Source organism: Triticum dicoccoides, chromosome 5A (genome assembly GCF_002162155.2).
Source record: "Triticum dicoccoides isolate Atlit2015 ecotype Zavitan chromosome 5A, WEW_v2.0, whole genome shotgun sequence".
Taxonomy (NCBI): Eukaryota; Viridiplantae; Streptophyta; class Magnoliopsida; order Poales; family Poaceae; genus Triticum; species Triticum dicoccoides.
The window spans coordinates 391,598,336-391,612,482 of NC_041388.1; positions in this window are offsets into that span (position 1 = coordinate 391,598,336).

Sequence of the window (14,147 nt, forward strand, 5' to 3'; positions counted from 1 at the left end):
AGTACACGCCTAAGTTCTCCCACTAGGAGGCTTAGCTGCAGTCTGGTACTCGCCTAAGTTTGAAAAATCCTACCGAATGGAGAGCAATCCTCCCACTCGGGGGCTTAGCTGCAGTCTAGTACTCGCCTAAGTTCTCTCACTAGGAGACTTAGCTGCAGTCCAGTACTCGCCTAAGTTTGAAAAAATCCTACCGAGTGGAAAGCAATCCTCCCACTCGGGGGCTTAGCTGCAGTCCAGTACTCGCCTAAGCATCCCTATCCGCAAGGACGACGAAGTGCAGGTCGACTGCAACCTTCTCCTTCGGAGCTACGGCACAAGTACAATGTCTGCTCCATCCCTATCCGCAAGGACGACGAGGTGCAGGTCGACTGCAACCTTCTCCTTCGGAGCTACGGCACAAGTACAACGTCCGGTCCATCCCTATCCGCAAGGACGACGAGGTGCAGGTCGACTGCAACCTTCTCCTTCGGAGCTACGACACAAGTACAACGTCCGCTCCATCCCTATCCACAAGGACGGCGAAGCGCAGGTCGGCTGGAGCCGCCACCTCAGAGTTGCGTCTCCAGCGCAAAGACTATGCCAAGCAGTGAGCAAAGTCCATTCGAAGGCAAATGCAAGCACATTCGGAAATAAACCAAATTCAGATAAAACCTAAAAGTTCCAAGCAGCAAACCAAAAGTACTCGGGCATCAAGCCCGAAGGAGTTCAACGGTTACTGCAGTCACTCGACATTCCGAGGCAAATTTAAAGCAGATTCAAGTTTCATAAGTTTGTTCACTCGGCCGGAGAAGGGCTGGCAGGCTCCACGAATGAGTCCAGGTCGATCCCATCAGCGATCCGAGTGGCGGCAGCAATGAAAGTCTCCATGAAGGACTGGAAGTCATGCTTTTTGGTGTTAGCGACTTTGATTGCAGCCAGCTTGTCTTCATGAGCTTCCTTGCAATGGACTCGCACCAAGGACAGCACCACGTCAGCACCACACTGGGCGGAGGATTTCTTCCATTCTTGCACTCGGTTAGGGATTTCGTTCAGTCGAGTCATCAGGGATTCCAGGCCATTTTGAAGTGTTGCCCCCGGCCAAAGCGATGAGTCGATTCGGGAGACTATCTCCTTCAGGCACGCGAGGTAGCTTGTGGCGCCGGCGATACGGGACTCCAGTTGGAGCACGTTCATTGCAGTTTCGTCATAGACTGGAGAAGCAATAGGGTCCAGAACCGTCTCGACCCTTCCAGTTTCCTCGTGGAAGTCTTGACAGAATTCTGCAGCCAAAAATTAGTCAATCGACCAAGCAAGATCCGATCGCAAGCATCAACATAGTCGGATTAAAAGAAATACCTTCCAGCGTGAGATAAAGCTTCTTGGCAAGAGTCCTCAGATAAGCTTCCGTGTCATTCCTCTAGCGGATCGCAGACTCCAGCTTTTCATTCAGGACGACCTTGTCCTTCTTCAGACTGGTCACTTCGCGGTTAGCTTCATTAAGACAAGATTTCAATTTGTTCACCTCTCCTTCCAGCGTTCCGATTGAAGCAAGCTTCTGGTCTGCAAGAGCAGTTTTATCTTGGGCTGCTTTTTGCGCGGCAGCAAGGTCCGAGTCCTTCTTCTCCAGAGCCAACTTCATTTTCTCTGCAAAAGAGACAATCTAATCAAAGAAGAGATCAAAGAAATGTATTGAAAGTCAGTCGACAGTCAGTTACCTTCCATACCAGCGGCTTCGTCTTGAGCTTTCTTCAGATTCTGCTGGGCTAATTCCAAGTCGAGGTTGAGTTGCCTCTGCTTCTCCTCAAGTTCAGCAAACTTAGAAATAAGAGTGCAACACTTCTGTAGAAGGCAAAAGACGGATCAGTCGATAAGATCAAAGGTTGTTTACTTCTGAGTGAACAAAACCTAAAAAAGTTCGCTTAGACCCTAGCCGACTGCACACAGTCGACTGTGGTCTCAGGGGCTACACCCAGCGGGTGCACTTGGCGTGCCCCCGCTGACTAAGACTCAACTCGACCAGTCCGCCCGGACCAAAAAACTGCTCAGACCCCAGTCGACTGCCAGCAGTCGACCGCAGTCTCGGGGACTACACCCAGTGGGTGCACTTAGCGTGCCCCCACCGGTTCAGATCCCACTCGCCCAGACCAAGTGGAAGAATGAAACTACTCGACCGGTTCGCCTGAGTCGAGTGTAAGGAGTAAAAAGAAAGGAAAAAAGAAATCATACCCCAGTCGACTGCCAGCAGTCGACCGCGGTCTCGGGGACTACACCTAGTGGGTGCACTTAGCGTGCCCCCACCGTTTCAGATCCCACTCGCCCAGACTGAGTGGAAGAACGAAACTACCAAAAACAACAAAACACCTAGTGGGTTCTCTAATTCGACGCAAACAATAGCAGACTGTGCAGAAGAAGATTTTTCGAGTAACATTTTCTCATAGAGCAAAAACAGTTGGAAAGTCTACTCACCTGGACATTGGCCCGAAGGGCAGCACTGGCGTCGTAGGCAGCCTGGCTGTTCTCATGCACCGTCTTTACCTGCTCCATCACCATGTCAGCCTGTCGGATGGCTTCCGCAGCCGCTTCCGACTGGTTGTCCGGGACGGGATAGCTGGTGCAAAAGTGAGCAGACGACCCAGGTGCGGCAGCTTGGAGCTCCATGGTGTGGAGTTGGACGACCGAAGGAATCACAGGCGCAGTCAGCAGTGTGGGGTGCTCACTCGATAAGGGCGCAGCAAAGGTCACAGAGGCCTTGCCCGCGTCTTTAGGTTGACGGACGGGAGGTGTCATAGTGGGTTCTTACCGAGACATCCTACCAGCTGCTACCTTCTTGCTCTTCCTGGGCTTAAGAGCCACATCTTCGTCGTCATCTGGAAGATCGATGACGTTGGGTGGAGCTGCAAGGCCGATCATTCGATCCCAAGTGAACCACTCGAACGCAATCGACCAAAGAATCAAGAACAAAATCGCAAGAGTTTATACCTGGGTTGGAGGTTACCACATCTTCCATTTCCTCGTCCCGGTACTGGAAAGAACAGGTTCCTGACGTAGCAACACTGCAAAGACCCGCATTCAATCGGTTACGTCCAGTTAATCGAGTCGACGAAAAGGACAAGTCAGATGGTTACCCGGAGATAGTAGGAACGGTCACTTTGATCCTGGGCAAAGCTTTTGGTAGTTTGGAGGAGGTGGCTTTCGGCGCTGGAGGCACTGGAGGCGGCGCAACTTTGGACTGCTTTGGAGCCTTCTCAGTCGGCGTTGGGGAAGACGTCCTGGGACGCTTCGAAGACTGTCCAGTCGGCGTGGCCACCAAGTCCGGAGCGCTCGCCGGGTCATGAGCGTGTTTGGATCTCCTCTCCCTGCGAGGACGCGAGTCGACTTCTTCGTCATCAGTCGATTCGTCGCTCTCCTCATCCTCCTCGGCATCCGAATGCTTCTCGCCGCTCTCGCCCGTGCTCGCTTCTTCCTTGGTGTCTTGGTCCTGCACTCCGTTGGGCATTGAGTACATGTCGATGAGGGCCTGAAAAGACAACGATCAAAGGAAATTCAGTCGACCATAAACAAGATATCACGCGGTGAATCAGAAAGATACTTGATAAAACGGAATTATACCTGCTTCGGCTGGTGCGAGTTGTCGAATGGAATCACCCTCCTAGACCCCCGAGGGTTGTCTTTGTTACTAGTGATCCCCATCAACCACTTCTCCAAGGTATCCTCGCTGACATCCTCCGGGTGAATCCGAGTGGAATCCTCGAGCCCAGAGTACATCCACGTCGGATGATCACGCGCCTGAAGCGGTTGGATGCGCTGACCGAGAAAGACCTCCAGCAGGTCCATCCCAGTCACCCCGTCGCGGACAAGTTGGATGACCCGTTCGACCAGCACCTTGACCTGCGCCTTCTCTTCTGGAACTACCTTCAGGGGGCAGGCTTCTCCACTCGAGCCAAGGAAAAGGGAGGAAGTCCAGTCGACTGACCCGGGGTCGGCTGATCCTTACAGTAGAACCAAGTCGACTGCCAGCCTCGGACCGAGTCGGGAAGGATCATGGTTGGGAAAGTACTCTTGCTCCTCATCTGGATCCCCAGACCCCCGCACATTTGGATCACTTGTGTCTTCTCGTCACTCGATTTGGCCTTTTTGATCGACTGGGAGCGGCAGGTGAAGATGTGTTTGAAAAGACCCCAGTGCGGTCGACAGCCCAAGAAATTTTCACACATCAACACGAAAGCGGGTAGATAGACTATGGTGTTTGGAATGAAATGGTGAAGTTGAGCCCCAAAGAAGTTCAAAAAACCCCGGAAGAAAGGATGGGGAGGCAGTGAGAATCCGCGATCTACGTGGGTGGCAAGGAGAACACACTCACCCGGGAGCCGTGCCGACTTGTGGGGGATCAGTCCCCCTCCACCAGGTCGTCGAGGTTGTCCTGGGTGATTGTCGAGCGGATCTAGTCGCCCTGGATCCAGCCCAGCGGCAGACCGGATCTCGACGACGATCCGCCCCGGCTAGTCCGCTTGCCCTTCGCCTTCGCAGTCGCCTTCTTCGCGCGCTCCAGCGCCACCGTCTTCTCTTTCCCCATGGCAATGGGTCGAGCTCGAGCGAGAGTCCGGCGACGAGAGCGTAAGCGAGCGTGGCGGAGAGATCGGGAGAAGAAGAAGAGAGAATGGGAGCACACAGGGCAGAGGCCTGGACCGAGGCCTTTTATAAGGTCGTCACCCGAGTGACTGACTGGTGGACCCAGGCGATCTAAACAAATCCCGCAAGAGTCGCGCGCGTAGTACGTGGCGAAAAAGGTGGCGCGGGGATCGAGGAGACTTGCCTAATTCGTCCCGGTAACACCGGTTCCGTCCGTCTGGCGCACTTCCCAAAATTCGAACCCCACGAAATCCGCGGAGAGCAGAGCAACCTATCAGACTGTAGACAAACATCCTCTACATCATCATTCGGAATTCTACCATGAAAATTCACTCGACAAAAACCAAGAATGGACCAAGGCGACTGAGAAAGGAGTCGACGTCGTCACCTCAATTCATTATTCCAGAACAAGATATACTCATAGCACAAAGAATGGGTCGGAAGTGTTCCCAACTCCTTCCTCACTCAAACCCTGATCCATTCAGGGGCTAATGATGAAGCTATATACCTAGGGTATGGTCATGGATCTGTCCAACATACCCTCCCCAAGGACATCTCTACAAAGAATCAGAAGCAGTCAAAGAGAAACCATCATCCACTCGACCATGAAGATGTGCTCACTCGACCACCTTGAAGACACTCGACCACCAGAAGATGAGAAATCCTCCACTCTACAACGGTCAGGACTTAAACCATAGCTTTATGGGCATTTACAACAATTTGTTGCAGACGTTACCAGTAACGCCCCTCCTTTATGAGCATTGAACCTTGTGTAACGGAGGGGAGCTGGGGTCCTAGCGCACTCTATATAAGCCACCCCCTCCTCTGGGACAAGGGTTCACACTTTCTGTAATTCACACACATATATTCAGTCGACCGCCTCCGGGCTCCGAGACGTAGGGCTGTTACTTCCTCTGAGAAGGGCCTGAACTCGTAAAACTCGTGTGTACAACTCCTCCATAGCTAGGATCTTGCCTCTACATTCCTACCCCCCTATTCTACTGTCAGTCTTAGAACCACGACACCGGGTGCACCTAGCCATTTCACTCTTATTTTTGAATTAGATTAAATTTCAGAAAAAATGTTTAAAACTTTGAAAATTAATATAAAATAAACCGTATCACAGATGAAAAGGTTTTATACATGAAAGTTGCTCAGAACAACGAGACGAATCCGAATACACAGACCATTTGTCCGCCACACATCCCTAGCATAGCAAACATGCAAATTTCCCCCTCCGATTCATCTGTCCGGAAATGGAGAACACCGGGGATACTTTCCCGGATGTTCCCCCATTCACCGGTATCACCTGTCCCTACGTTAGGTCCCTCCTAGCACAACGTATTGCCGCGTCTTGCTTTGTGTTACATTTTATTGCTCTGTTATTTATTGTGTTCCCCCTCCGTTACTTATTTCCGGTAGACTCCGAGACCGCTGCCGATGTCCGTGTGTTGGACTACTGTCAGGACCCCGATTCCAAGCCACATCGATCTAGCCGGTAACACCTCATATCACTTTGCGGCCTCACGCACGGTATCCCACGGGTGTCGCCTTACCGTGGCCCCGGACCGTTTGCGCCTTTTGGCTCACATATATGATAGTGTCGCTAGCATCCATATGACAAAGAACCCGGGCCGACATGGCTAGTCGTGAACCCAAAGCGGCACAGACCTATGGAGACAGGCATACATGAATCACATCGAGCATGTCGGTCATCAGCGAGTGATTCCGGGCTGTAGCACTGGGCTAACAGGACTCCGGGGAACCCGGGCTGTAGCAGACTAGGCAGGACTCCGGATGTCACCGCGTGACATTTCCCAAAAGGACAGACATAGGAACGACGTGAAACACATGCCGGCCAGTCAAGTGTCCTGAGCAGTAGTGCTGGGCTAGCAGGACTGTGGTGAACCAGGCTGTAGCTGACTACTATGGCTCGAGGAACACTAGGCTACATTTCCCCATAAGAAAGGTTGCCAAGGATAAACAACTAGATTGTCGGCTCCCACTCATACCAAGCATTTCAATCATACACACAATATGCCCGATATGAGTACATACAACATGGCATCACAACAAAACTCTACAACTTAAGTACTTTATTTAAAGGCTCCAGAGAGCCATACATAACAAGTTCATACAGATAGGGGTCACATGACCCGACACTCAAGTCATACAATCATACAAGCACATGCGGAAGCAACTAGTCTGAGTACAGACACTAGAAAGAAAGAAGGCTTCTCGAAGCCTGTCTATCTACATGGGGCCCTCCATGGCCAGGATCACCACCTGGGTGGCTAGTCACTCGTCGACGTCAAGGTCTACGTAGAACCCATCGGAGGGGGCGGTGTTGTCATCTGAAAACAGTAATTGAGCAAACATGAGTACAAAGGTACTCAGCAAGTCTTACATCAGAACCTAATATACATGATCATTCTCAAGAAGGTGGTGGGGTTATTGCAGCAAGCCAGCTTTGACTCTTGGCTAAGCTATCCTACGGTACTCCACTAGTAAAATAGTTTTCGCACACGAGTCCACTACTCACCAACACAATACTCCACCTGGGATCCTCTCTCGTCATCCTACGAGAGGGCCATCCTTGGTACTCACACTTATCTTGAGTCTTTTAGTAGTATCCATTAACTTGTCTATGAACTGTATAGGCAACCAAGTAGTCCTTTACCGCGGACGCGGCTATTCGAATAGATGATGTTAACCCTGCAGGGGTATACTTCTTCATACACGCTTTCACGACTTACCGCCGTTTACACGACATGTACTCGGCAACCTTCAAGCGGAAGCCCAGCGAGGGTGTCGGCCACGGCCTACCTAAACACTTAAGTCTCTGGTCCAGGTGTATCACCTATCCAGGTTCCATCCGCAGGGAGTCCGGCCGAGGTTTCCACATACGGCCCCGAACGATGTGAACAGGGTTCCCGAGACACCAAACGGGTGACTCAGTACACCGTGCCACGGTGTGTCTACCGCAACATAGTCCACCCCTAGGGTCAACGCTACGCACGGCCGCCAACACATAACCTACAAACACCAGAAACTATTTGCAACTCCTGGACAGAGTACTAAGGTATTTAAGAAGCCGAGAGGGTCCATTGGTTTCGGGCCCAATGTACGGTAGTAACTGCATCTTAAATCACACATACAGATCTCAGTTCTTATGGATGGTCTCAATGAAACAACCCACCATGTACTCCTACATGGCCTCTCATCGATACCTTTACCAAAACATGTTCAACACATCCCTCATATTACTGACATAATCATATCACTCTAGCCCATCACCCAGATGAACCAGACCTGACACAACTCTAAGCATAGCAGGCATAGCAAGGTAGGAATCGCATACATGGCTCAATCAACTCCTACACATGCTAGTGGGTTTCATCTAGTTACTGTGGCAATGACAGGTCATGCAGAGGATAAGGGTTCAACTACCGTAGCACACAGCAGTTTGAATCGCGTTGTGTAAACAAGAGCAGAAGCGAGAACATGGGTTTGTATCGGAATGATCAATGGGTTGCTTGCCTGTTGTAGTGGTAGTAGGGTACTGCCCTTCAGACGGATACTCGGGGTTATCCTCGGAGGCAGAACCTACCACGAAAGACACACCGAAGCATAATCAACACATGGCAATATGCAACAATTAGATGCATGCTATGACATGGCAAGATGAAAGTGTCTTGGCCTAATGCAAGCTAAAACAGAAGGGGATGAACTCAATTGAATCAAAGATTCAAATATTAGCTTATTAAACATGGCCTTATTAGAGCATCACCTTATTCTGCTTAAACAGCAAGGTTAACTTGTTTTGTCATGCATGAAACCATTACAGATGGATAGATTGAATTTTTCTGATCATTTTTCATATATAAATCTTTGCACTTGGAGCTATGGTTGATTTTCAATGATTTTTAGATGTTTTGACTATTTTCTGAAATTTCCTATTAAAGAATAAATCCAGTAATTGAATTAATGCGTCAGCATGACATAGATGTGACGTCAGCGGGTCAACTGGGTCGTCCAGGTCAAACCTGACTGGTGGGCCCTCTCTGTCTATGTCACAACTAGTTAACAGAATTAGATTAACACTAATTAGCTGTCAGTGGGGCCTGGGCCCACATGTCAGTGACTGAACTAATTAAACTTAGTTAAAACTAATTCTAAACTAATTAGCAGACCGGCCCCACCTGTCATAGACTCAGGGGGGTCTACTTGGGCCCACACAGGGGTCAAACTAAGTCAAACTCGCCGGCGTTTAGCCGCCGGCGAGGCCAGACGCGGCGGAGGGCTGTGGGTTTCGTGCTCCGGCAACCAAAACGACGGCGGAGAGCATCTACGCATAGCTGGGAGCAAACCGCATCGAGTGGTGGCAGTGGGTGGAGCTAGGGTGGCCGGAAACGTCGCCGGCGACGACCTTGGCGGCCGCCGGAGTTCGGGCGAGGCCGAAACCGAGGCTGCGGGGCACGGCGAGGCGCGTGGAATGGTGCTACGGGCTCCTGGGAGCGCGTGGAAGACGAAGGCGTGCTCGGATTCGAGCTTACACGCCTGTGGCCACGGCGGCGACATGGCCGGCGGAGCCGAGCTCTCGGCCTCGATGGCAGAGGGGGTTGGAGGACGCGGACGAGCGCGGGGAGAGGGGCGGAAGAAAGATGGGCTCACAGCGGTTGCGGAACGCGTCTTAGTGGGCTCGGGGGAGGTCGGACGTCGTCGGGGCGTTGCCGGCGATCTCGGCGGACCGAGGAAGAAGAAGACGTCGGGGAGGTGCTTGGAGGCGTCCGGCGTCGCGTGAGTCGACGAGGAGGTCGAGGACGGCAGCGCGGAGCTAATGGCCTTGTCGGAGAGGCGAGGGGGTGGCTCTGGTGACGACTGCGGCAAACGGCAGCGAGGATCGCGCTCGACCATCACGGGAGAGGGTGAGGGAGACGAGGGGGAGAGTGAGGGAGAGAGAGAGGGGGACGTGGGGGTCGGCGTGGCACCCCTAGACGCCTCCAGGGCGTCGGCAGAAGCAGGAGGTGGCCGGCGTGTGGCCGCGGGCGCCGGCCACGCGCTCCTCGTCCTCCTGGCGGGAGGAGGAGGACGACTGGCAAGGCCAGTCGGCTGGGCCGAGCCAGGTGGGCTGGCCAGCACAGGTGAGGCCCAGGTGGGTTTCCCTCTCTCTCCTTTTCTTATTTGTTTCTGTTTTCTATTTTTTTCTGCAACTGTTGGGCTTTATTAAAAATACTAAAACGTTTCCAAAAATCCTGAAAATAATTGTGGGCTCTGTTTAGAATATTTCAAACAGCAAACATTTATTTCCAGAATTGTTTGAGCATTTAAATTATTTATAGCATTTAAATGCCCAAAATCAAATACTTATGATTTAATTCAATGACCTTCTGTTGACCTAGAAAATTGTGCACCAATTTTGCCAGAGGTTCCAACCCAAGACAAAGAGAGTGAACTTTTTTTAGAAGGGCATTTCAGGTTCATTGAAAATAATTTTAGTAAACCCTAGTTGTTTCCAGGGGGGTGTTGGGGGTTGTGTCATCCCCATTTCAAACTTAAAAGGAAATTAAACATGATGCACACTCTAATGCTTGAACTAGCTAGGGTGTGACAACTCACCCCCACTCAAAAGAATCTCGTCCCGAGATTTAGGATCCTCCGAAAAGAAGGTGGGGTACTCGAGCCGAAGACGATCCTCCCTTTCCCAAGTGGCTTCTTTCCCGGAATGGTGTGACCATTGAACCTTGAGAAACTTGATATTACAACGTCGAGTGGTACGCTCGGCTTGATCAAGGATACGAACGGGATATTCCCGATATGAGAGGTTATCTTGTAGATCAAGCGTTTTGTGGTCCACTCCACGGATAGGATCCGCAAAGCAACGCCTGAGTTGAGAAACGTGGAAGACATCGTGAACTCTGGAAAGATGCGAAGGTAGTTCCAATTGGTAGGCAACTTCTCCCCGTTTGGCAAGAATGCGAAAGGGTCCAATGTAACGAGGAGCCAATTTGCCTTTGATACCGAAACGATGGGTTCCTTTTAACGGAGTAACCCGAAGGTAAGCCTTCTCGCCGACTTCATAAGTCATAGGCTTATGTTTGCAATCATATTGACTCTTTTGACGAGATTGGGCTGTTTTCAATTTCTCACGAATAACGCGAACCTGTTCTTCTGCTTCCTGAATCATATCCGGGCCAAAGAGTTGTCTTTCCCTGGTTTCTGACCAGTTAAGAGGCGTTCGACATTTTCATCCATAGAGAACTTCGAAAGGAGCCTTGCCCAAGCTGGCTTGATAACTATTGTTATAAGCAAACTCCGCGAATGGAAGGCAATTCTCCCAACCCATTCCAAACGAGATGACAGAGGCTCGGAGCATATCTTCCAGAATTTGATTGACTCGTTCTACTTGACCACTTGACTGAGGATGGAAGGTGGTGCTAAAGGAGAGATGAGTTCCCATAGAATTTTGGAAACTTTCCCAAAATCGAGAGGTGAAGAGACTCCCACGGTCTGAGCTAATTTCCAATGGAACACCATGAAGAGACACTATTCGGGAGATGCATAAATCGGCTAGCTGGCTAGCGGTGATACTCTCACGAACAGGTAGAAAGTGGGCTACTTTGGAAAGACGGTCGATCACGACAAAGATGGCATTATTCCCTCTCTTGGTCCTGGGAAACCCAGTGATGAAATCCATACTGATTTTATCCCATTTCCACTCGGGAATAGCCAAAGGTTGAAGGGTGCCAGCAGGCCGTTGATGCTCTGCTTTAACACGACAACAAACGTCGCAATTAGCAATGTATTGAGCGATTTCTATCTTCATCCTAGTCCACCAAAACCTCTGGCGTAGGTATTAATACATTTTAGTACTACCGGGATGAATGGTGAGAGGGGATTCATGAGCTTCCTTAAGGATCAGTCGCCTCAGGTTTCGTGCCTTTGGAACCACTAGGCGATTTCCAAAGTATACGACACCTTGATCATCAATGGAGAAACAATTCGCGACTCCTTTCTTAATGTTTCTCTTAATACGGGAGATTCCCGGATCTACCTTCTGTGCCTTGATGATCTGACCCGTAAGGGTAGGTTTCGCCACCAGGGTGGATAGGAATCCTCGAGGAACAATGTGAATATTTAGCTTACGAAATTCCTCATGGAGAAGTGGTTGACTTTGTTGTAACATCAGGTTGTTACAATAGGATTTACGACTTAGTGCATTAGCCATGACATTGGCTTTGCCCGGGGTGTAAGTTATTCCTAAGTCGTAATCCGAGATCAACTCGACCCAACGTCTTTGCCTGAGATTCAAATCTGGTTGGGTGAAGATATATTTCAAACTTTGGTGATCGGTGAAGATCTCGCAATGATTACCAAGGAGGTAATGTCGCCAGGTTTTGAGTGCATGGACTACAGCTGCAAGCTCTAGATCATGTGTGGGATAATTTTCCTCATGTGGGTGTAATTGCCGTGAAGCATAGGCAATTACCAGACGATCTTGCATGAGTATGCAACCTAGTCCTTGTCGCGAGGCGTCACAATAGATAATAAAGTCCTTGGAGAAATCTGGTGGTACCAGTACGGGAGCAGATGTCAGGCATCTTTTCAGTTCCTGAAAACTGAACTCGCACTGTAGAGTCCACTTGAACTTTTTATCTTTCTTGAGGAGTTCAGTTAGAGGTTTAGCAACCTTGGAGAAATTCTCGACGAAGCGGCGGCAGTAGCTCGCTAAGCCAAGGAAGCTCCGGACTTGCTTGACCGTCTCAGGTGGAGTCCAATCAAGGACGGCTTGATCTCGTTCGGGATTGACAGCAATACCCTTACCAGAGATTACATGGCCTAGATAGGTCACTTCTGGCAACCAAAATTCACACTTGGAGAACTTCGCATAAAGGCGATGCTCTCGAAGTTTCATCAATACCAGCCTTAGATGTTCGGCATGTTCCTCTTCATTCTTGGAGTAGATGAGTATTTCATCGAGGTATACTACGAAAAATTTATCCAAATACTCCATGAAGACCGAGTTCATTAACCGGGAGAAGGTAGCTGGGGCATTGGTTAAACCGAAGGACATAACGGTGTACTCGTATTGGCCATAACGAGTAACAAAGGCCGTTTTGGGAATGTCCCCATTTTTTATTTTGATTTGATGGTAGCCCAACCTCAAATCCATCTTGGAAAAGACTGAGGATCCAGTGAGCTGATCATACAGATCGTTGATCCTGGGAAGCAGATACTTGTTCTTGATGGTGACCAGGTTAACAGGTCGGTAATCTACAACCATTCGATCTGTTCCATCCTTCTTCTTGACGAAGAGGACGGGGCAAACCCAAGGAGAGGAACTAGGACGGATGAAACCCTTTTTCAAGGACTCATCGAGTTGGTTATTAAGCTCGGCTAGTTCTAAGGGTGCCATCTTGTAGGGTCTTCTAGAAATTGGAACGGTTCCTGGAACAAGGTCTATCACAAACTCAACATCCCTATCAGGTGGAACACCTGGCAGTTCTTCTGGAAAGACATCCGGAAAGTCTCGGACTACCTGAACATCCTCAAGGTCTGGAAGGGGGTTGGCAGTTAGGGAGTAAAGCTGGCGCTTGGCCACTCGAGTTAAGACATTGACTGTCTTGCCCGATGGGTGAGTAAGTTGAACGGTTCTAGTGGCACAATCAATCTTAGCATAATGAGCTGACATCCAGTCCATACCCAAAATGATGTTTATGTCCGAGGACTTGATAGCTATTAAGGAAGCAAGGAAGACAAGTCTATCGACAAGAATTTCGTTCCCATGGCTTACTCTAGAAGTTTGCCATTTGGAACCCGGAGTTTGAATTACCATGGAAGTGGGCATGTCACAGAATGTCATGTTATGCATTCGAGCATAGTACTCGTATATGAATGAATGAGATGCTCCAGTATCGAAAAGAACAGATGCCGGATGGCAGTTAACAAGGAGAGTACCAAGGACGACGTTAGGATCCTCATGAGCCTCCTCGGCTGAAACATAGTTGACATGGCCACGGGCAGTGGTGGCCGGCTTGGCGTAGAATGTCTTTCCCGCGGGCTTACCACGGCCAACGGACTTTCCAGTTTGATTAGGGTTGTTCTGGGGACACTCTCGACTATAGTGACCCGGCTCTCCACACTTGAAGCATGTCACCACATTGGGGCGTGGAGCAGCATTAGCAGCGGGGCCACCATAGGGCTTGGGCGGTGCAAATTGCTGGTTGGGACGAGGCGCCTCAAAGGATGGCCTCGGGATGAACCTCGGTGGCAGTGTCGTGCTTGGGATCCACACCCGGCGCTTCTGAGCTCCAGAGCCGGATGAAGAGCCAAAATCACGGGAGTGCTTGCGTGAAGCATCATAATCAGTCTGGCCTGTCTCAGCACTGATGGCTTTGTTGACTAACTTCTGAAAGGAGGTGCACTCGTGCAGACGAAGATCGCGGCGAAGCTCAGGGCTAAGTCCCTTGCGGAACCTTGACTACTTCTTAGCGTCAGTAGATACCTCTTCAGGGGCATAACGTGCCAGATTCCCAAAT